This window comes from Cricetulus griseus (assembly GCF_003668045.3).
Source record: "Cricetulus griseus strain 17A/GY chromosome 1 unlocalized genomic scaffold, alternate assembly CriGri-PICRH-1.0 chr1_1, whole genome shotgun sequence".
Lineage (NCBI taxonomy): Eukaryota > Metazoa > Chordata > Mammalia > Rodentia > Cricetidae > Cricetulus > Cricetulus griseus.
Window position 1 is genome coordinate 77,074,823 of NW_023276807.1, and position 21,006 is coordinate 77,095,828.

The following is a 21,006-nucleotide window of genomic DNA, read 5'->3' on the forward strand; positions in this document are numbered from 1 at the left end:
GGGGACGGGTTGAGGCCTCTGCTGTTGGTATCTGGTGAGGAAATGGTTCCCAGTACCATTTAAGTCCCCACTGGTACAAGGAGATGTCCCTTTAAGCTGCCATTTCTGTATTTCGTTTATGAGGTATAAGGTGGGATAAATTTCAAATGTCACCCCAGGCTGTCCTAAAATGTAAACATGAAGGCAGACTTCATATACTAACTGGAAGTTTAGCCTTTCAAAGCCAAGGGTGAGCCTGCTTTTGTTTTATTTTTAATCTCCGATGAATCTGTTAGTGCAGAGTAGAACAGCTTGTAGTCTGTGTGTGTGTGGGTGTGGTATGGTGTGTTGTGTTGTAAGTTTGGTGTGTGTGTGGGGTGTGTGTGGGGGGGTGTGGTGTGTTGTGTGGTAAGTTTGGTGTGTGTGTGGTATGGGGTGTGTGTGTGTGTGTGTGGTGTCTGTGTATGTGGGTGGTGTCTATGGTGTGTATGTGGTGTGTGTGTGGGGGGGTGTAATAAGTGTGTGGTATCTGTGTGGTGTGTGGTGTCTGTGTATGGGTATGGTGTTTGTGGTGTGTGTGTGTGTGGTATGGTAAGTGTGTGGTATCTGTATGTGTGGTGTCTGTGTTGTGTATGTGTGGTGTGTGGTGTCTGGTATGTGTGTGGTATGGTGTGTGGTGTGTGTGTGGTGTGGTAAGTGTGTGGTGTGTGGTCTCTGTGGTGTGTGTATGTAGGGTGTGCATGTATAGTGTCTGTGGTTGGTGTGTGTGTGTGTGTGTGTGTGTTATGCGTGTGTACATTATCTGGAGCCCTTCATACTTAAGGGCTATTCAAAGATGGGACTTTGGATTTGAGCTTCACGGCTGTGCTGGCTGCCTAAAACTGTGCTGCATAAAGATTTTTTGAGTATTATGTGCATGGGTTATGCAGACATTTTGGATTTACTATGTTGTAAAAAATACCGTATTGATGTCACAGGAGGTTTAGCTGTTCTAACTTACACAGCAGCTGCAGAACTCTGTTGGGTTAAGCACTTTGTAACTGTCACCTCTGCAGTGACCCAAAAACTTCATCTGCAGTAATGAAAAGTATTAGGGCGGGGAAAGCACTATGCCTAGGTCATCTTTCATTGCAAGGGGAGAGGACCTCTGTGGTGTTGTAGAGAGCATCCTGAGCAAAAACCTGACACCAGCGGTGTCTTTGGCAAGTTTGCTTCTTTTATCCTGATGTAAGAAAGTGTGATTTTCCATGTGGAGGTACTATTTTGAGAAAGAAGGACTTTACTACAAAACACATTTAGCTAAACATGAAGGGCAATCACTTGGTGTTTTTGGTTTTGTTTCTGGTTGGGTTTTGTTGTTGTTAAAATAATTTTGAACTTTTCATTTTAAGATCCTATTTTGTACTTAGTTGTTTTTAAGACAGGATCCACTGATCTAAAATTCAAGGGCTTAAGTGACCCTCCTGCTGCCTGGCTAAAGAGTGTATTTTTAGTGATAACCTTACAGGCCAAGTTTATTGTTAGTATTTCTGTTAACTTACTGACTTTTGTGCTCAGCGTTGATACTCCTTTAATTAGGTTGAGCCCTAACCAACAGCATTCTTTTAGTGGCCTTTTCTACTATTCTGTAGATTTCCTTGTGTAGACTTGGGTCCTTCAATACTTTACAGGTATGCAGAGGACAGAGCCAGGGTCTCAGCTAAAAAAAACTACTACTGTAGCTCAGAGGGCTCCTCTTGTAAGCTTTCTTTACTATGCATATTACCCAGCACTTTTTCTTCAAAAAGACCAAGTGTAATTCTCTGATTTTTCTTGGCATGTTATGTCATGTTCAACCTTATATAGTACAAGAATAACATTTTTTGTAACTAATAAGTAACTACTACAATTGGAAAGACATATATTTTCTATTTTAAAACATCATGTTCAGGGATTGAGTCATGGTCCAGTGGTTAAGTATCCACTGCTCTAACTAAGGACCATTTGAGTTTGGTTCCAGCACCCAAGTTAGGCAGCTCACAATTACCTGTAACTCCAATCCAGGGAATCTGACTTCATGGGCACAAATACACACAACAAGCTTGGGTGCGTGCGTGCGTGCGTGCGTGCGTGCGTGCGTGCGTGCGTGCGTGCGTGCGTGCGTGCGTGCGTGCGTGCGTGCGTGCGTGCGTGCGTGCGTGCGTGCGTGTCTGTCTGTCTGTCTGTGTGTGCGCACACAGACACCTACACCCATCATCTTTGGAAAAAGACACTTGGATATCATTCATTTATGGAACACTGTTACTAGAATCCCTCAGTTGCTTGTTATTGCATCTGCAGGAGTCCACTCCAGAACACTTCCCAGTCAATCTGCATTTTAAAAAAATGCACAAAATGTTTGAAAACTCAGTTAAGGAACTCTGCCCTGCTCTTTCAAAATACCAAAAGCTTCCGGTGGGTGAAGGCACCAACCTGACAACCCGATTCCTATTTCCCAAGCCCATGTCATAGTGAAAGGAGAGAACAGACCCACAAAGTTGTCCTCTGCCCTTCATAATGTACATGGTGACATGCCCTCCCATCATGCACACATACAGACGAGAGGAAAATGAATTTTTAAATTTTCTAAGTATCTCTGGGCATGTGTATGCACATATGTGTGTTTCTTGTCACTAGATGGAGAAATCTGGATAGTCCTATTATTGATTATCTAGATTAATCGGTGTTTTATGTTACTTCCTAAAATACTTCTGAAGTTTAAAAATCAATGCTAGCTGAGCAGGGCTTTGAGAAAGTGGGCTGGAGCCTGGAGAGCTCAGACCCTCTGCACTCTCTGCATGTAGTCCTGGGCTCCATTCTTCCCTTAGAACTGTTTTTCCCAAATTAGTATTGATTATTGAGTAGTGGACACAAAAATAGTTTTTTCTCAAATATATCTTTTTTGTTGGTTTTGTTTTGGTCAGGAGGGCATTCCAGTGAATACTGAATCCACCCCTAGTTTATTTTTTATAGCCCCTTTATACCCCAAGCCCAAGCTCAAATATATCTTAAAGAATCAAAACCGAATGGCCATAGCTCAGAATGAACTTCATGCTACCCTGTGTGTATCTCCCGCTTTGTGTGCCATTCTTGATTCTGTCTTCTCAATTCTGTGTCTATGGATTAGCCTTCTCTTAAAGATCTTGATTTTTGTATATTTCCAACTTTATATAAGCAAAGTTATAGTTTCTATATCTTCTGACTTGAATTTTTAAGTTAATATATAGTCCTAAAATTCACGAATTTTATTTCTATAGCTCACTCACTTCCAGGGCTGGTAGTATTCTATACAACCACAGCTTATTCGTCAGCACTGTAGGTGGCTATTTGGATTGATGCTAGATTTTTTACTGCTGTGAAAGGGCAGATGTGATGGTTTGTGTACCTGTCTCTTGGCATACATGTGGCAGCAAGTACACAGTGTCTGCCCAAGAATGTGATGTCATCATCAGCCTCAGCAGATGGTGCCAAGTTGTAGCAGTTTGATGACTGCTCTTGGTGGTATGTAAATATTACTCTAGAACCTCACCATTAGTTCCCTTCTTAACTCTAAAATTCTTAATCCAGTTGATATTTGTGAAAAATTGCTTTCTTTGCAGTTTCTCTGATTATTGTGATGGAGTATTTCTGTTTTTGGCCATTTGGACTCTGTGTTCTGTGAAATGCTTGTTCAGTCTTCAGCTCACAGTTCTTTAAAATGTGTCTTTGTGGATTTGTAGGGCTTCTGATGATAGCTTACCCATTCTTCCTTGTAGATGATACATTATAAATATCACTTGCTTAAGTGCTGCTTGTGAAGAAAAATCTAATCATTCCTTTGGATAAATTTGTAATTTTAATAAAGTCCAAATCCAGATTGTTGAGAATGATTTTGTCGCTGCAGAAATTTTTCCTAATCTTGGAAAGGGCAAAAAGATGTGAGCCCAGATCCTAATGTCCTATTCGTTAGCCATGTGACTGTGGCTAGGTGTGGCCACACCTCATCTTGGCCTGCTTACTTTCTTCATCTGAAAAACACAAATAACATCACCTCATCTAGTTACTATGAGACAGCAATTCAGAGTACTGAGCACATAGCAGGGTGTTCAGTTCATTTGATTTTCCTCTTGGGAATGCCTAATCTATATGAGCCACAAACTTCTTTGATAATACTTGGCAAACCCTGCCTGAGTATTTTTACATCAGAAGAGCTATTAAATTGCTTACTCTAACTTTTTTTTTTTGGAGAAGGCTGTATTACCAATAGAATTTATGTATTAACACAGGCTGTAATAGCCACTTGCTGGAAACAAGCCTTTAATCGGTTTAGGTTCTAGTATGTGAAAATAGCATATAATTACACAACTTCATAAACTGTTCCTTTTACCTGGTAAGCATTTACACCATTAATGTTCTCACTTTACTTTGCATTATTAGTTAGATTTGGTAAAGAGTTCTTGAATACATTCTTTTGTCAGGGTTTGAAAGTGTGATGGTAATATTGCATGACTTAAATTTGAAAACAAAATTGTTTTATTTTGTGTGCATGAGCGCATGCGTGCGCGCGCACACACACAGCATGCTATGGTGTGCATGCTGAGATGAGAGTGACTTCTGTCCTCTACTCCGTGGGCTCTGGAGACCAAAGCCAGAATATCATGATTAGAGGTAAGTGCCTTTACCTGCTGAGCCATCTCAAAGGTCTCACATTGGAATAAAAATTAGTTTCTAAATCCTAGAACTATATACATTCTGGTAATATATTTATACATAGACAGACACACACAGAGAATATACTTTATATGCTATACTTAGAAGATAAAAGACCTTTTGAATACATGGGGGACTTTGACAAGTCGTTCATCTTCTGTTTAATTTTTTCCTGCCAGGATATAGGGGAAAGTAGTATCAGTCATGACAGGATGAACGGTACTAATTTTAAAAAGATTTCCCTGTACCTCATTTAAATACACATTTATTTTAGACCTTGTCACTTCTTTAGAGTGTGGGAAAAGATGTGGGAACCGGGCCACAAGGGAGCCCAACAAAAGCAATGTCCAAGAGGTCACTGGCTATGGCCTTCGACTCAGCAAAAAGTTTCTTCTTGGCTCCTTACCCTCTTGGGTGGTTGTAGAGGAATTATAACAGTACATGGAATAAGGATGATGTTGGTTATTTTTTGTTGGAAATTACTTACACGAGAAACTGACAACCCAGGTTAATTTCTGCAGCCCTTGGAGACCCTTCTGGAACCAGGAAAGAGAGCGAGTGCCCCCTCTCTCAGCCCTTTATTCCTAATGCCCAATGCGCACCTGTGGCCACGCCCAAAAGGGGCGTTGTTAGCGGCACAGGTGCTCAGATCTCTCCCTACAGGTGGCTCTTGAAGAAAGTTTTTCTAGTGTGTTGTTTTCAGACCATGTCTGAATATTCAGGTGCCGCATGTTTTTCTGACATGTTCTTTACCAGCTGGACAGTCTTGTGGGAGGACATGTTTCCTCCCTAGTCCTGTTTGATTCAAGGGAAAGGAAAATCTACATTCTTCATTAAAGTAAACTTATTTTGGCCTGTGATGTTCAGTCATTTTTCATTGAATTTTTTAACCTGGAGTATATGAAAGCTTTTCCATGGATTATTTGTTAATAGTATTAAAATAATCATTTTCTTCTCACCACTTTTTATGTACTCCAATTTTTTGATACTGTCTGCTAGTGTGCATGGTGTATTGGGTTTCTCCTCAGTGGTTTGTAAAGAATATATGCTTCCAGAAATTCATGAATTAATATGTCATTATAACAAATACAAATTTTAGACCTGGTAGATAGCTTAGTTGGTGGCATGCTTACCATGAGCCTGAAGTCCTAAATTCAGCCCTGCAAACTCATATGAAAAAGTTGGTAATTCCATGGCTAAGAAAGCAGAGACAGGTGGATTCTCAGAGTTTGCTGGCCAGGAAGCCTGCCCTAATTGTGAGCTCCAAGCCAATTAGACCTTGTTTTAAAAAGTAGAGTGTGGGCTGGAGAGACGGCTCAGCAGGTAAGACCACAGACTGCTCTTGTAGAAAACCCAGGTTCAGTTCCCAGCACCCACATGACAGCTTATAACTTTCTATAACTCCGGTTCTAGGGGACCCATCTCCCTCTTCTGGCCTCTGGGGACATACATGGTTCATGTACATACATTCTGGAAAAGTGCTTATATACATAAAATATTATAAAATACAATAAAAATGGTGGATGGCTCCTGAGGAACACACCTAGGGTGACTTCTAGGGTCTCTCTCTTTCTCCCTCCCCCCCTCTCTGTGTGTGTGTGTGGGGGGTGCACTGATATATGTATGTATGGGGGTTTTGTTTGTTTGTTTGTTTGATTTATTGATTGATTGATTTGGAGACAGGGTCTTGCTGTATAACTTGCTGTCCTAGAACTCGATATGTAGCTCAGGTTGGCCCTGAACTTGAAGTAAACAAATTGTTACAGTCTCCCAAATGCTGGGATTTTAGGCAAGAGCCACCATTCCTGGCTCAAAAATATTTTTAAATGTAAATATTTTAAATGGTTTTATTACCAAAATAATAGATGTCTGTTGTAGGTCATGTAGAAAATGAGGATGACTAAGTACTCTACAATCCAGAAACAGGCACTTAACAATTTGCTGGTTAATCCCCCTACCCACTCATAAGTCACCAGTACATACAACCAGTCATCAGATCTTAACCTAAGCCACAGAGACTTGACAAACTGTAATCACATGATATTCATCATGCTTCATGTACACACAGTATGGCAACACAGGCTGGACAGTCTTGTAGTCCCATGATGTGCACCACTCTTCTTTCTACACACATAGATGGCAACACAGGAACGCAAATTGTGTTACTGGCCACTGTAAAAAGTACTACACGAATGAATACTGTCTGGTGCTCTGTTCTATTTTAAGAGAAGTTAAAAGCGGTAAACAAGCAGAATATAAAATGGATTCACAATAGATAATCCTCTCCAGTGGAAAAATACCAGAAATGAAGTTGTCATTAGGTAATATGTGCTTTCTGTTTTGTTTTGAAAGGAATTCCCATCAGAGTTGGTCAATTCCCTTGAGAGGTCTCTCTGGGATGGTTGGACAAGATCTGATTTTACTTTTTGTCTTCAGATTTTAGAGTCATTGAAACAGCTATCCCTTACTGTATCGCTAATGGAATGGACATGGTTATTATAGTCTGGGTTTTACTGTGATACATTTTACTGACTTTAGCTTGGTTTTAGCTGTTGAAAGCATAGATTAGAACTTAGTTTTCTTAGGGTCTTTGAATTACTTGAATTCTGAAGATAGCTTCAGATCTAGGATCTGTTTTAATAAAAAGTAATAGACATACTTGATAGATGCGACAGTTCTGTGATTCCTAGGACACCAAAAAGATGGTGTGTGTGGGGAGGGGTGCAACTTTGTTGCTTTGGTCTTGTGACTGACTCCTTTCTGACACATGAATCAGGGAAAGAGAGCAGAAATACCTTTTAATTGGAAAACAAAGCCCTTCCCAGCAATCTCTGTGGGCACTTTGGGCTTCTTGTTAGTTACGTTTGGGGTGGGGAGGCTCCAGGAAATCATGATGTTCTTCTCCCTGGTTTAAACAGGATGTTTTTAAAGAACAGTGACAACTCCTCTCCCAGGTAAATGGGGAAGTCTGAACTGGACTGGAATGGAGCTGGACAGCACTAGGTGGGCTCATTTACACAAATGGGATTTAGAAAGTCCAAACCTGATGAGAATCTTTGCTTAGCAGGTGGCAGAAAGCCATCAAGCATCAAGGGAAATGCTTGATGGCTATGTATCTGTCCTGCTGAAACTAGGTAGAGACCTCAGCCAGACCTCTAGGTAGCTAGCTACAAATGTTGAGTCTTGACACTGGGGTGGCAGCCAACCCAGGCATTGCTAAAAGGTCCCAGTGGCCTAGGCTAGAGGAGAGCAGGGAGCTGGAATGTGGCCTTGGCTGGACTTTTGAGTGCCCGAGAGCACCTGTCACTATTTTGGGAGGTCAGTGGCATCCAGAGGTTATCTATCAGATGGCATCTCTGAGAGGAGCCTGGTCCTTCTCACAACTCCTGACAACTCTGTCCTGTCAGCTGGCCACAGATTCCCAACTTATCTCTGTGGTGGAGCTGGGAAAAAGGCCCCAGAGCAAAGACATTTGGATGTCATTTGGGAAGGAAAGACCCCAGCACATGAATCTGCCAGTATGTGGTTAAAACTGTTCTGGTTTGTTTCTGAAGAGAACTTTAAAAAGCTTTTTGAGGAGTTGTTTTAAAGGTAGGGTTTTTGTGGTTGATTTGTTTGCTTGTTTTAAAATCAAAACCCACATGCTAAAGGAATTCTTGAATTTCCCCTGATAATCAGATGAGTCTCACTGTGTTTTATTTTGCTTCTGAAGTATGTGTTAGTGACAGCATGAACACCAGTATTCAGTGGAATTCTAAAAAAAAAAAAAATACTACTTGGTTCTTGAAGGGGAAAAATATAATTTTAAAGAAAAGTTGTTTTGCATATCAGTTGAATTTTATATGTATTTTTCTTATGTATTATTAGTGTTTGTGTGTATGTGTGTGTGTGTGTGTGTGTGTGTGCTTATTATTAATGGTACCATATATTGTTACTGGGTTGCCCTCTTATAAAAGGAAATTCATTCACATGAAATTACTACTTGCATGGGTCATACTTCAGAATTACTCCTCAATATTTTCTAGTTTTAAAATAACTAGACATTTCATGTAAAGCATGTGTCAGTAGCTGGCCTGGTGCTGGAATGTTGGGCAGCTGTGCACAGCAGAAGTCTCAGATGTGTTCATTAGATACATTTTTTTTGATAGAAAGGAATGTAACAGCATGTGGCTAGCCTTTCCAGCTTGTTTTTGAGGATTTTTTCCCCTAAATATTAACAATTAGTGAACAACACTTGACTTTTACAAGATGTGTTCTTTGTTCATTGTTCTTTTCATGGTAGTAATTGAGCACATTAAAAACTAGAATTAATCTTTAAAATACAGCCAGTTAATAGTGTGCTTTAAAATTGTGGTAGTGACCACCTGCCTAAGACTTAGCATCCACAGTCCAGTGTCCTTTTGGATTTGATCTTTCTTTTCCTTGTTGGCGACTTCCTTATAGTTGATGTGTGTTTAGCCTTTTTTTTTTTTCTTTTTTGATTTTTTGAGACAGGGTTTCTCTATGGCTTTGGAGGATGTCCTGGAACTAGCTCTTGTAGACCAGGGTGGTCTCGAACTCACAGAGATCAGCCTGCTTCTGCCTCCCGAGTGCTGGGATTAAAGGCATGTGCCACCAACGCCCAGCCATGTTTAGCCTTTCTTTGAGCAATAACACAGGGTATTTATTTCTTCTAAGATTGTGCCATATTCTGATATTTTCGGGGGAACTAGTATGAGCTGTATGTTTTGCACTAGGCTGCATCCACACAGTACCATGGATATGAATTTTTTTCCTAGAAAGGCTTGATGAGAATAAATGGCAGGTTTGTTGTGAAGTGTAACATTGTGCCTTTAGAGGAAAATGGGATGTGATTCCAGCAAGCCTAGATAGAAATGGTTGGCATGTGTTGGAGAACTGCCAAAAGATTGGGAGCAAGCTGTGTGACAGGCACTAATCAACCTTGGCCTGCCTTAAAATAGCTGTGGGTTAACAGACTAGCTTGAAAGTTGTCATTTTACTTGAGCAAAATTGTTCTGGTAAATGAATTACCAAGAAGTGGGGATGATTACTTTCTTCTTTATTTTAGTGGTTTTTTGTTTTTAAAGTTTTGGTGGTCTTTAAAAATATATGTAGGCAAATAACGATTCTAATATTTTCCCTGCCCGTTCTTTAAATGTTGATGAACACCAAACCTTTCTCTGAGCAGTAAGGCATCCCATCCCTCCCCACTCAGAACAATATTCTGATGTTTGTCTGGGGTTCAGTATGAGTTCGGTCTCCATGCCTCCATGCAGATGGTGGTTGCATGGTTTTACCGTGTTTATCGGTAATGGCTTTGCACAAATCTCACTTGTGCTGCCTTTCCACAGTTATCCACTTACTACAAAATACACTGGTTTTCTGACTTAAATAAAAGTTGGAGCCCTGGAAATTAAAGCAAATCTTGTGTTTTAGATATTTTTTAGATATTTAATAAGGGGCATCAGCTACCATCCTGTGGACTCCTTTATATACATATTCATTGATGATTTGTCTCCAGTACTTGATACTGGCTAGTGTTGTATTATCCTGTTTAGTTTCTGGTTAGCTTGACCCAATCTAGTGTAATTTAAGGAGTGAAAACCTCAATTGAGAAAGAACCACCGTCAGATTGCCCATAGGCAAGCTGGTGGGGTGTTTTATGGATTGATGATTGATGTGGGAGAGTCCAGCCCACTATGTCAGGTGGTCCTGGGGTGTATAAGAAAGCAAACTTATGTATCATATTAATTTCTTTCAGTTCTTTTTTCAAGCCAAAATAGTAAAAACAAAGTACCTTAGGGAGCTGTCTTGAGAATGGGTCCTGTTCAGTGTGAGCCTGTTGGTGCCATGGTGAAAACTGTAAAAGTCTGTACAGATGGGAGCTGCCTTCAGGGTTGCAAACAGCCAGGTAGTTTGAGGGTTCTGTAGATAAAATGCTTTTTAAAATGCAGTATTTGTATTAATGAGTGGAAGCAGAATCAGAGCTTCTTATGGAGACAGTGAGTGAGCTCTGAGGGCTTCAGATAAACTAAGTTCCTCTTGAATCTTTAAATATATGAGGTGGCAATTAACAAATAAATGTAAATATAATAGAAATTTGAATCTAGATATAATTTTATAGTTAGTTGGAATATGTTACAAATAGCTGTTTCTCTTATTGGCTTTCTTTATGTTTATAATGTATTCTAGTTTTTTTTTTTTTTTCAAGACAGGTTTCTCTGTGTATCACAGAGTCTTGGAACTCACTCTGTAAACCAGACTGGCCTCAAACTCACAGCTATCCGCCTGCCTCTGCCTCTCAAGTGCTGAGATCAAAGGCGTGTGCCACCACCACCCAATTGTATTCTAAATTTTGCTTACTTTGTTGCTTTCAGCATTTCCATCTATGAAAGTGCCTTGTTCAGAGATTTATTGTTTATAATTATTATACCTTTTGATCAATAAGCCAATTTTAGGTATGCTTTTAGAATGTATAAACATCTTTTTCCTAACCTGGAAAACGTGGAGACAGCTTCTGTGTTTTGGGGGGTGAGTGTGTGGTTATGGTGGTACTAGGCATCAAACCCAGGGCTTTGTGCATTTGAGGCAAGTGCTTTACCCCTGACCTCCATCCCAATCCAGATATCTTCTTCATATGTTCTGAGCCTTCATTTCAGTTGGAAAATGCATTTTCTATGGTGCTTCTGGCAGTTAGAAAATGAATTGAGCTTATTGATGTCCACTTTTTTGTTATTTTTGTTTTTCTGTTTCCTTCCTGTCCTTCTGTTTTGATTTGAAAGGACCCTTGGATGGTGGAACTTTGAAGCTCCTCTTTCCACTGCTAAGTACACTGTTGTTACCGGCTCACTCAGCCTGCCGCTCCTTTGGGTTGTGCATTCCTCCAACCTTACAGGATATGTCTCATCTTTTTGTTCTGTATTAGCACAAGCTTAAAAGACAAGGAACAAATAAGCTGAGCATTAGGATATTCCAGACATAAAAACTGTGGAATTTGTTTATATCTATTGAGGGTCACAGGGAACAGACTAGGAGTGTTAGTTTGTGCAGTGTGAAAGCAAATGGAATCTACTGAAATCTGCTGCAGATGGCAATGGAGTGGACAGGTGAGGGCCACATGAAAGTCATACCATGGGAGGTGGAGCAGAGAGTTGGTTTATGAAATGCAAGCCATTTAGATGTTTCTACAGCTGTTGTTGGCCAGCTGAAAGTGAAATGGAACTTGCTGGAATGGTAAGAGTTTTTGCTTTCTGTACTGGCTTACAGTAGTGCCTCAGATGTCTATGAAAATATATATTATAACATGATTTAAAACATTAGATAATAGCCCAGTTGTCCATATTGTGAATTAGAGAACGGAGTACTACAAGTGCCATACAGTGTGGTAGTTTAGAGTACTGACTCTGGGCCATGCTGTCTGTTTCTGAATCCCACTGCACTGTGTACTAAACTTCATAGCCTTGAGCAATCATTAACCCTTTTCTGCCTCAGTTACTATTCTGGCTAGGTTTTATGTCAACTTGACACACGCTAAATTCATCTGAGAGGAAGGAAACTCAATTAAGAAAATGCCTCCTTAAAATTTGGCTGTAGGCAAGCCTGTAGGGCATTTTAAAATTAGTGATTCATAGGGGATGGCCCAGTCCACTGTGGATGGTGTTGTCTCTGGGCTGGTGGTTCTGGGTTCTGTAAGAAAACAGGTTGAGCAAGCCATTATGAACAAGCCACTAATCAGATCCCCTCCATGGCCTCTGTATCAGGTCCTGTTTTTAGGCTACTGTCCTGACTTCCATAGATAATGAATGAGGATGTGGAAGTGTAGAGAAAATAAACCTTCACTTCCTCAAGTTACTTTCAATCATGGTGTTTCATTGCAGCAATAATAATCTTAACAAAACAGTTACCTTCCCTATAGGATGACAGAAGCATTATATATACCAGATAGGATTGTCGTTGGAAATAAATAGGGGAAAGCAAAACATAAAGTGATTTAAATGGTAAGATCCAAAATAAATATGACAACACACATGATGCTCAGGGTAAAGAGTGAGAGGATTACCTGTGATTTTTTTTTTTTTTTTTGAGACAGGGTTTCTCTGTGGCTTTGGAGGCTGTCCTGGAACTAGCTCTTGTAGACCAGGCTGGTCTCAAACTCACAGAGATCCTCCTGCCTCTGCCTCCCGAGTGCTGGGATTAAAGGCATGCACCACCAATGCCCGGCGAAATACGTACTTTTCTAAGTTGGAAAAGTTAACTGTATTCTGAGAAGTGCCTATATCCCTTGCAGTTAAAATGCTGGTTTTAAGAGGCTTGTATTCCTTCAAAGATCATAACTTTCCATTTGGTGACAGTTTCCTTTTCATTCTCCATGCTTTTACATTCTTGCAAAGGTCCTCAGAGTAATGAAACTCAAAACTTTCTAAAACTTTTAATAATTTATGTTTCTCCACCAATTTAGACTGTTAGCGAAGTAGAAAGAATGCAGACATAGTCATATGACTTCCATTTGCTTTGTCATTAGACAAGTTATTAAATTCAGTATGGTCTTGAACATGGGGAGAGCTTTGAAGGGAGATGTGTGAAAGGGAGATGATGCCAGGTCTTCCTCTCCAGCTGTCACAGTGTCAAGACAAAGGGCACAGTCTGAAAGCATCATTTCTCAGGGGTGGGCACTCTATGAACTCCTATTAATGGCATTACTGCTCTTACTGCTCCAGTGTTTTCCTCTGCCCCCCCCCCCAAACTGCAAAAAATGTAATCACTCTAAATTTGTTGCTAACTCATTTGTTGCTGATGTTTTAACTTCCCGGTCTTTAAGTGCTCAGTTTTAAAATTCTGTCTTTCTGTCACAGTAAGCTTTTTTTTTTTATTTTTTTATTTTTTACTGTTTTGGTTTTTTTGAGACAGGGTTTCTCTGTGTAGCCTTGGCTGTCCTGGAACTCACTCTGTAGGTAGACCAGTTGACCACTAATGCACAGGGATCCCTAGTGCTGGCATTAAAGATGTCCACCACCATGCTTGGTTTCATAGTGGGCTTCTTAAACATTTATTCTTGTCCTGTGCTTATTTTGCTATGTCCTTGTCCTTCTATCTCTATACATGTGGGGTTTTTTTTTGTCCCATCCTGCCATAACTGTTTATGCATGCCCCATCCATCGAGAATCATGCCAATGAGGCCGGTGCTGAGAAACAGCAGACAACTCCAGTCTCCAAGGCAGGCAAGTCACAGCTATGTCTTAGGATGGCAGGGTCTCTGCCCTCTGTGTTCTTAATCAGAAACTCTGCTAACAGGATGTGCAGAGTTAGGTTACTTGGCTAAAACCAGTCATGAACTGAGCCCCACTGCAAGGAGACCAGTCAGGATTAACTCCAAAGAAACTGGGTATGTGTGATCTTTAGAAGTTGCTAACAAGACAATGTGTGGACAATCTGATGGAACTGAGGACTTCCCATTAGCTTCCTTGAAGCACTAGTTTTTCAGTGTTAACATACTGTTATGTAAAAAGGCCATTTCATTGGAAAATAATTGGAAGTTGTGGGCTGAGTTAATGTAATGTCCCTTAAGTGAAGGACTTACAGAGCCTGTGGGCTATGACTTTGGAATTGTTATTTTACCATACTCTGTCCTAGGCATTGAGTTTAATAGAATATATAGTAGAGTCTATGTTCATACAAAGCACAAATATTAGAAATATATTTTAATCATGTAACAACAATGTTGTTTCTAATTCAAATAAGAAAATCTGAAAGAAATAAAAAGAAATATATTTTAAATATTATTTGCCTTGGGAAGAAACTTTGTTTTTGCTGTTAGAACAGTTGGCTGTTTGAAGAGCCTGATTTCTTCTATTACGAATTAGACTCTAGGCAGGGGTATTTGCATTGTGGGGGAGGCAGGTATGGGTGAACACTTGTTCATGTGTGTGCAGATGCATGTGCACATGTGTGAATTTGCTTGTGGAGGCCAGAAGTTGGTATTGAGTGTCTTCCTAAATTGCTCTTTTTTTTTTTTTTTTTTTTTTTTTTTTTTTCTTTTCTTGAGAGCTCACTGATCTGGCTAGGCATCCTGGCCAGCAAGCCCGAGAGATCCCTAGCACTGGGACTAGAAATGCATACCTCCATGCCTAGCTTTTATGTGAGTGTCAGGGATCTGAACTCAAGGTATTAGTGCACGCATGGCAACCACCTTACCAACTGAGCCACTTCCCTAGTCCCACTGTTATTCAAATTTTAATTAGTCATAATTGGTTATATGTCTGATTAGGGCTTTTTTTTATTTGATTGTTTTTATGTTCTAAACTTACCATTGATAGGAAAAAGGTAAACAAAATCATGATACCAGAGATAAAGTAGGTGAATTATTCTTAACACATAGCCAAACACATAATTTTAAAAAATTGCTTCAATATCTTTTTGTTCTCTCTGACTATAACAGTTTTCCTAGAAATTTTGAAATGAAGACTCTGAGAAGCTGAGAGCATAACTTTTGTCATGAGGGGTTATTTCTCCACTAAGATGTCTTTGGATTGATCTTATGCTTTTGTATACAGGAAATTTCAGTGGGAGTTTTCACTTAGAGGTGACTGTTAGCCTCACAACATGAACTCGTGGTTAGAAGTAGCCCATCATGCTTTGTAAGTGTGCATGTGCAAAGCCAGTCAGCAACTCTGTAGACCTTTGAGCTTGTGCTGCCTCCCGGTTTCCTCCAACCATAAATCCATTGTCTGTTAGAAATAATGTACAGTCTCAACTGAGGATTCAAAAGTTTTTGCTTTGGTTTTTTCCTTTGAGAGTAGATACCATAAGTACATCTTTACTCTCCCAGTTAACTCACTCCTTTCCCAAGGCCGTTTTCCATGGACTGTGAAGAGGCTTCCCTTCAAAGGTAAGGTGAGGATTTGAGACAGGAAACCTCGAGAACCATGGTTCCCAGTTTTTTCCCTTTTGTTGATTTTAGTATTGAAAGAAAAATATGACCCTCCACAAAATCAAGCATTGTGTTTTACTTGACCTAGGCTACCAGGAGTCAAGCTTCTGTGTTAAGGAAACATGAGAGAACACTCACCTTTTGGTACAGAGCTGGTCAGAACCCTGTTTTCCTGGGGAAAACAAACTTTTACTCAATGAAAAGGCTAGATCTGGTGTGTGTGTGTGTGTGTGTGTGTGTGTGTGTGTGTGTGTGTGTGTGTGTGTACATTTGGAGGCCAGAGGCCAACATTAGGTATCTTTCTTTTTCTTGTTTTTTTTTTTGGGGGGGGGAGTGGCAGGGAGGTTCGAGATAGGGTTTCTCTGTGTAGCTTTAGAAGCTATCCTGAAACTAGCTCTGTAGACCAGGCTGGTCTGGAACTCACAGAGATCTGCCTGCCTCTGCCTCCCTGGTGCTGGGATTAAAGGTGTGTACCACCACGCCCGGCTTTAGGTAACTTTGTTGATGAATTTTCCACTTTACTTTTTAAGATGGGGTCTGTTAATGAACCTGGAACTCACCTATTGGCTAGACTGAATGGCAGCAACATCTCCCTGGATCCTCATCAGGCTGCCTTTCTAGTACAGGACTTTCAGGATACAGGCTCCTGTATCCTCTTTGCATAGGTGTTAAGGACTGGACTCAAGTCCTCATACTTGTGCTCCAAGCACTTGGTTGGTGGAGCCACTTCTCCATCCTGCTTGTTGAGCACCTTCACTGTGTGGGGCTAGTATTACTGATATGCAGCAATCTGCCCAGTGTAGTCTGACTTTGAGGGAGAGTTACTTTCTCACCTTTGAGACCTGGTTAGGTTCCATCATGGATGGATGGGCTATCCTGTGCATCAGTTAGAATAGTAACAGTTAGGAAGTTCTATATAAATACTTTCTCATTGCAGGCTGCATCTCATTGTCAGAAAGAATTTAGATTTGGAGATTCGAGGGCTGGGCACCATTCTGTAGATACTAATGTGGCCATGCCATCGTATCAAGGAGAAATTAAAGCTCAAGGCAGCTGGAAGTCTCTCTGCCTAACACAGTGTAAGGGCTAAAACTCTCACCAGGAAGCCAGTGTCCTGCGACTGCGTGTTGCTCTCTTATTGGGGCCAATTGCACTGTATTTTAAAATTAAATGGATGAGTGAGATTCCCAAGTTTGTGTTCACGTCTTCTGTTTCCATGCCATTAAGTTGGTGTTAAGAATTGCTAGAACAACAGAAAGTGTACCAAAACAGTACCAAAGGCAAGAAAAGAAAAAGAAAGTGTGGCTGGACCGAAGCCAAGTTCATTCCAGCATCCACATGGCTGCTCACAGCTGTCTGTAACTCCTCTTCTGGAGGATCTGATGAAGGGGAAAGGGAGTAAAAGCACAGGCTATATGTCTGCTTTTGTCTTAAGGACAGTAGCAAATAATTCTGGTCTGGGTTTCCAGGCCAGGCTGAAGGAAGGTGAAGGGCATTCCAAATTAGGAAAGTAGCTAGTTAAATATTATCTTGACATAGTGCTATGTTTAAAACAGAGCAATCTCCTCTGCTCTAAGGAGATAAGAGGGCAGCTCTGAGAAGTAGAGCTCATGAGTGCTACCACCACCTGGAATCATTTTAACCACACAGGAAATTGAGGGTATGTTAGGAAAGAGAAAACCCTGCAATCCCTTGGGTCTAACCCCACCCTATTCTGTGGAAAGCACCTTAGAGGAGTGCCTCACAGTAGCTGCGTTCCTACTGAAGCCACATTGTCCACTCTGCCTTGTGACGGGGCCTTTAGTAGTAACTTCGTAACTTAGCAGACTGAAAGGGGACACCTAACTGGACATAGCAGGTGAACTAAGACCGTTTTAGACCAGCTATGTCATGTGGACATCCTAGTCTCACCATGTTGTCTAATCTTGACGTTTTAAAGTTTTCATATTATCAAATGTGCCTAATGATGGCACTCACTTTTTAGGACGTTTGGATAAAGTCAAAAACACATATGTAAAGTTACCAGAATGTTCTTTGGCCTATGTAAGTGTTTAAGAGATCTAGCTACTTTAAAAATTGTTACTTAAGGCACTTAATTCACATAATAACTAATTCTGTATTGTTTGTTCCTATTGTCTTTATATTATTTTTCAAAACAAATTTCACTTTTAATTTTATTGAATAATAATGTCTACTAATTAGTGACTTCTTCCATTCATGGCGTCTGCTCCATCCTAACCACTTGTATGAGTCTTTATTCAGAAAAGTAAAAACTTTAGTTTTTAAGTTGCTTGTGTATTTGGCACTTTGGTATATATAATTAGCATATGTGGTATACAAAAGCCTGGGCACTCATTTATGAGGTGGCATGTAGCTAATTAGTTTCCACTGCAGAAGGTTAGCTCTTTACAGCTGACCCTAAGGTAATAGAATGTTAGGGGGTGGAGTATGTGAGGAGTAGAAGGGTAAGTCCTCCTCCTCTTGGTTGTCCCATGTCCCCAGCATGTGTCAAACTTAGGAAAAACAAAACAGAAATCCAAAATACGGTTAAATTTGAATGTCAGATAAATCACATTTTTTCTTAGTATTTCTCATACAGATTTTAGAGCTTATGTATACCAAAAGTTCATTTCTTGACTCTGAAGGCCAGCTTTAATTGAGGTCTAGTCTTTATCTGAGAATCTGAGTTGTAAAGGTGACACTTTGTGCCCTACCTTATATAGCCCACATCCAGCAAGTTATAAGAAAACCTAGGCTGGATCCTATGGGGATCATTTTAGCTTGTTACACAGTCTGCTTTCTGTCTTCTGTTGAGGTAGAAAGTTGAGAGGTAACTGGGTGCTGCTGGATGCCCACTCAGGGGGTCAGCCTGATTTCCATGGCAACAGGAATTATATTTATTCTGTAAGTACTTCTTGGCTGTGAGCCATCTTTTTCTTGGAGCAGGGAATTGGTTGGTTAGGGTGACTTACTGAAGCCTTGACCGACTGCAGAAGATCTGGATTTTGTGATTAAATGACCTTGGTAGTAATTGGGGGACGAGTATAACTTTGGATCATGCTTATTTCAACATGTATTTCAGTGACCTTCAGATACTCTTCCCATCAAAACATCTTCCTGTTTTTTTTTTTTTTTTTTTTAACTTTTCAGCAGTGCTGCCTAGAAAATGCCATTGAACTGTCTACATCAGCTTTGCAATACTGTCAGCAGTCCCCCTGAAGAGCATTGCTTGCCTTTGGGAAATGTTCATTGACAGATTGGAGCCTGCAGAGTGTGTCTGTGCGTTCTTTAGTGCTGTTCATGATGCCTCTGTTCAGTGGGGTCTCCTGGCACAAGCTCTAGAGGTTAATGGTCCACTTGGTGGCATCAGTCATGGCAAGTGACAGTGGAAGTTGTACCTGTGGAAAGGAATGAACCACAGCAGATGGATTTTGGACCAATACCTGATTTTTAATTACTGCCAATTTTTAAGAAATTGGATGTGCCCACTGAAAAGGACAGGTTTCAGATTATCTTTTGAAGAAAATTACGGAATGATAATAGTTTATGATTAGATACAGGTAGTGTGTTGTTGACTTAGACATGAAGAAAAATCCAATTAGAGCTGTTGGCTCAAAATACTAGGTTTGAGGTGTATTTTGTTGCTAAAAGGTGATACCAAAAATGAATTATTTATAGGAACTTATGGCATTGGGTTATGGTAGCTATTTGGAAAAAAAAAATCCTTTCTTTCTTTTTGTCTTTTCTGAGGTCTTCTTCTTTCCTCGATGATTTTTTTGGAGGTAGGACTTACCTTTACTCTTGACAAATGAGTGGTCTGTCATCGAATCAAATACTGATTTGCATGATGGGTGGAGTTGTTTGACTTAATTGTCATGTTTGCAGGTGAATAATTGCTACTCAAGGTAGTGAGTTTGAGGGTAGAACAGTGATTCTCAACTGAGCCATTACTGGTTTGCCAAGCAGGTTAAGTGGACTTGTCTGGGGTACAGCATGACACAGGGACTTGGGAAAGGTCACTGGGTACTTTTTATGCAGTGCCACAGTATAGTGTACCCTCTGACCTATTCTCAGAATGAGGGCCTAACCTGCATTTGTCCAGTAGTATAGCCATAAGCCTCAGATGTCTAATTGCATTTAAATTAATCTAACTAAGTAAAATTCAATACTCTGTTCTCAGGCACCCTGGCTGCCTTTCAAATTCTCAGTAGCCCATCTGGGTCATGGTTCTGTATTAGACAGTATAGATAGAATTTTATATCATGGCAAAAGTTTGTGTTGGATAGCTTAGATCGAGGATGGCTGTAGGATGTCAACAGAACATGGTAAGAGCTGTGAACATTTGAGAAATCTGACACAGGAAGGGTAAACTTAGAATAGAGCTAATCCAGTAGGGTTTGCCAGTCCATCTGAGCTACCACATATTTTTTAAGCAGTCTTTTTCTCAATGAGATTTTTGGCAATAGAAGCCTGGAGCAGTTGGTACAGTGGATTGTGTATCAGTCTTTCAGAAAGTTCCCATTTAAAGCAGGCTGGCCTGAGAAGTGTGGCCAGATCCAAGGTCATCAAGGACAGGGATAACACATGCTTCCAGAAAAATTAACTTCCATTGTAGATGCCATCTTCTTGGGGGTATAGAGTCAAGAAGGTGAAAAACTAAGAGAAAGTAAGAATCACATTTTTTTAGACACATTGTAGGATTTAAGCAAACTAAAGCTGTGGAAAAGAGAAAGATTAGAGGAAAGGGAGCATCCTAAAGCATGTGGATTATCTAGGTGGTGGGAAACCTTCCCTCAGAGAGGCAGTCTTGAAGCTATCAGTTGGCCTCAAGGCTCTTTGTTGGGCCTGCTTCACACTTTTTGTGGGGACATTAGTGTCTCCTCAGAAGCAGTTTCTGTGGCTTTTCCTGAGTCTACCAAAAAGAAAGCTGCAAGTGTTGAAGAGCACAGGGAATGAGTAGACAGAGCCCTAGGAGTGCACAGGTCAGATGCATGCGTGTGTGGTCCAAGAATGCAGCCCCTGTGGTGTAAGAGGTTTTGTGAGTCACTTGAGATCTTTCTATCTTGCTGTTGTCTGCTAGTGTCTTACTTTTCTAAGACACAATGACTAAGGCAATTTATAAAAGAATGTGTTTAATTTGGGCTTACAGTTTCAAAGGGTTAGAGATCGTGGTTACAGAACAAAGGCATGGCAGCAGGAACAGCTGTGAGTTCACATCTTGATCTGCAAGTAGGAGGCAGAGTGAGAACAAACACTGGGGATGGAGGGAGCCTTTTGAAACCTCAAAGCCTTCCTTCAGTGATGTAACTCCTCCAACAAGGCTGTGCTTCCTAATCTTTCCCAAACAGTTTCCGAGCTAGGGACCAAGTATTTAAACATATGAGACTCTGGGG

At 40.5% G+C, this 21,006-nt stretch overlaps 1 protein-coding gene across 2 annotated transcripts in view; it reads left to right on the top strand.

Moving 5' to 3' along the window:
- Positions 1-21,006, top strand: part of Sptbn1 (spectrin beta, non-erythrocytic 1) — a 158,585-nt gene that overhangs the window by 1,759 nt on the left and 135,820 nt on the right. The gene's annotated exons all lie outside the window — the stretch shown is intronic.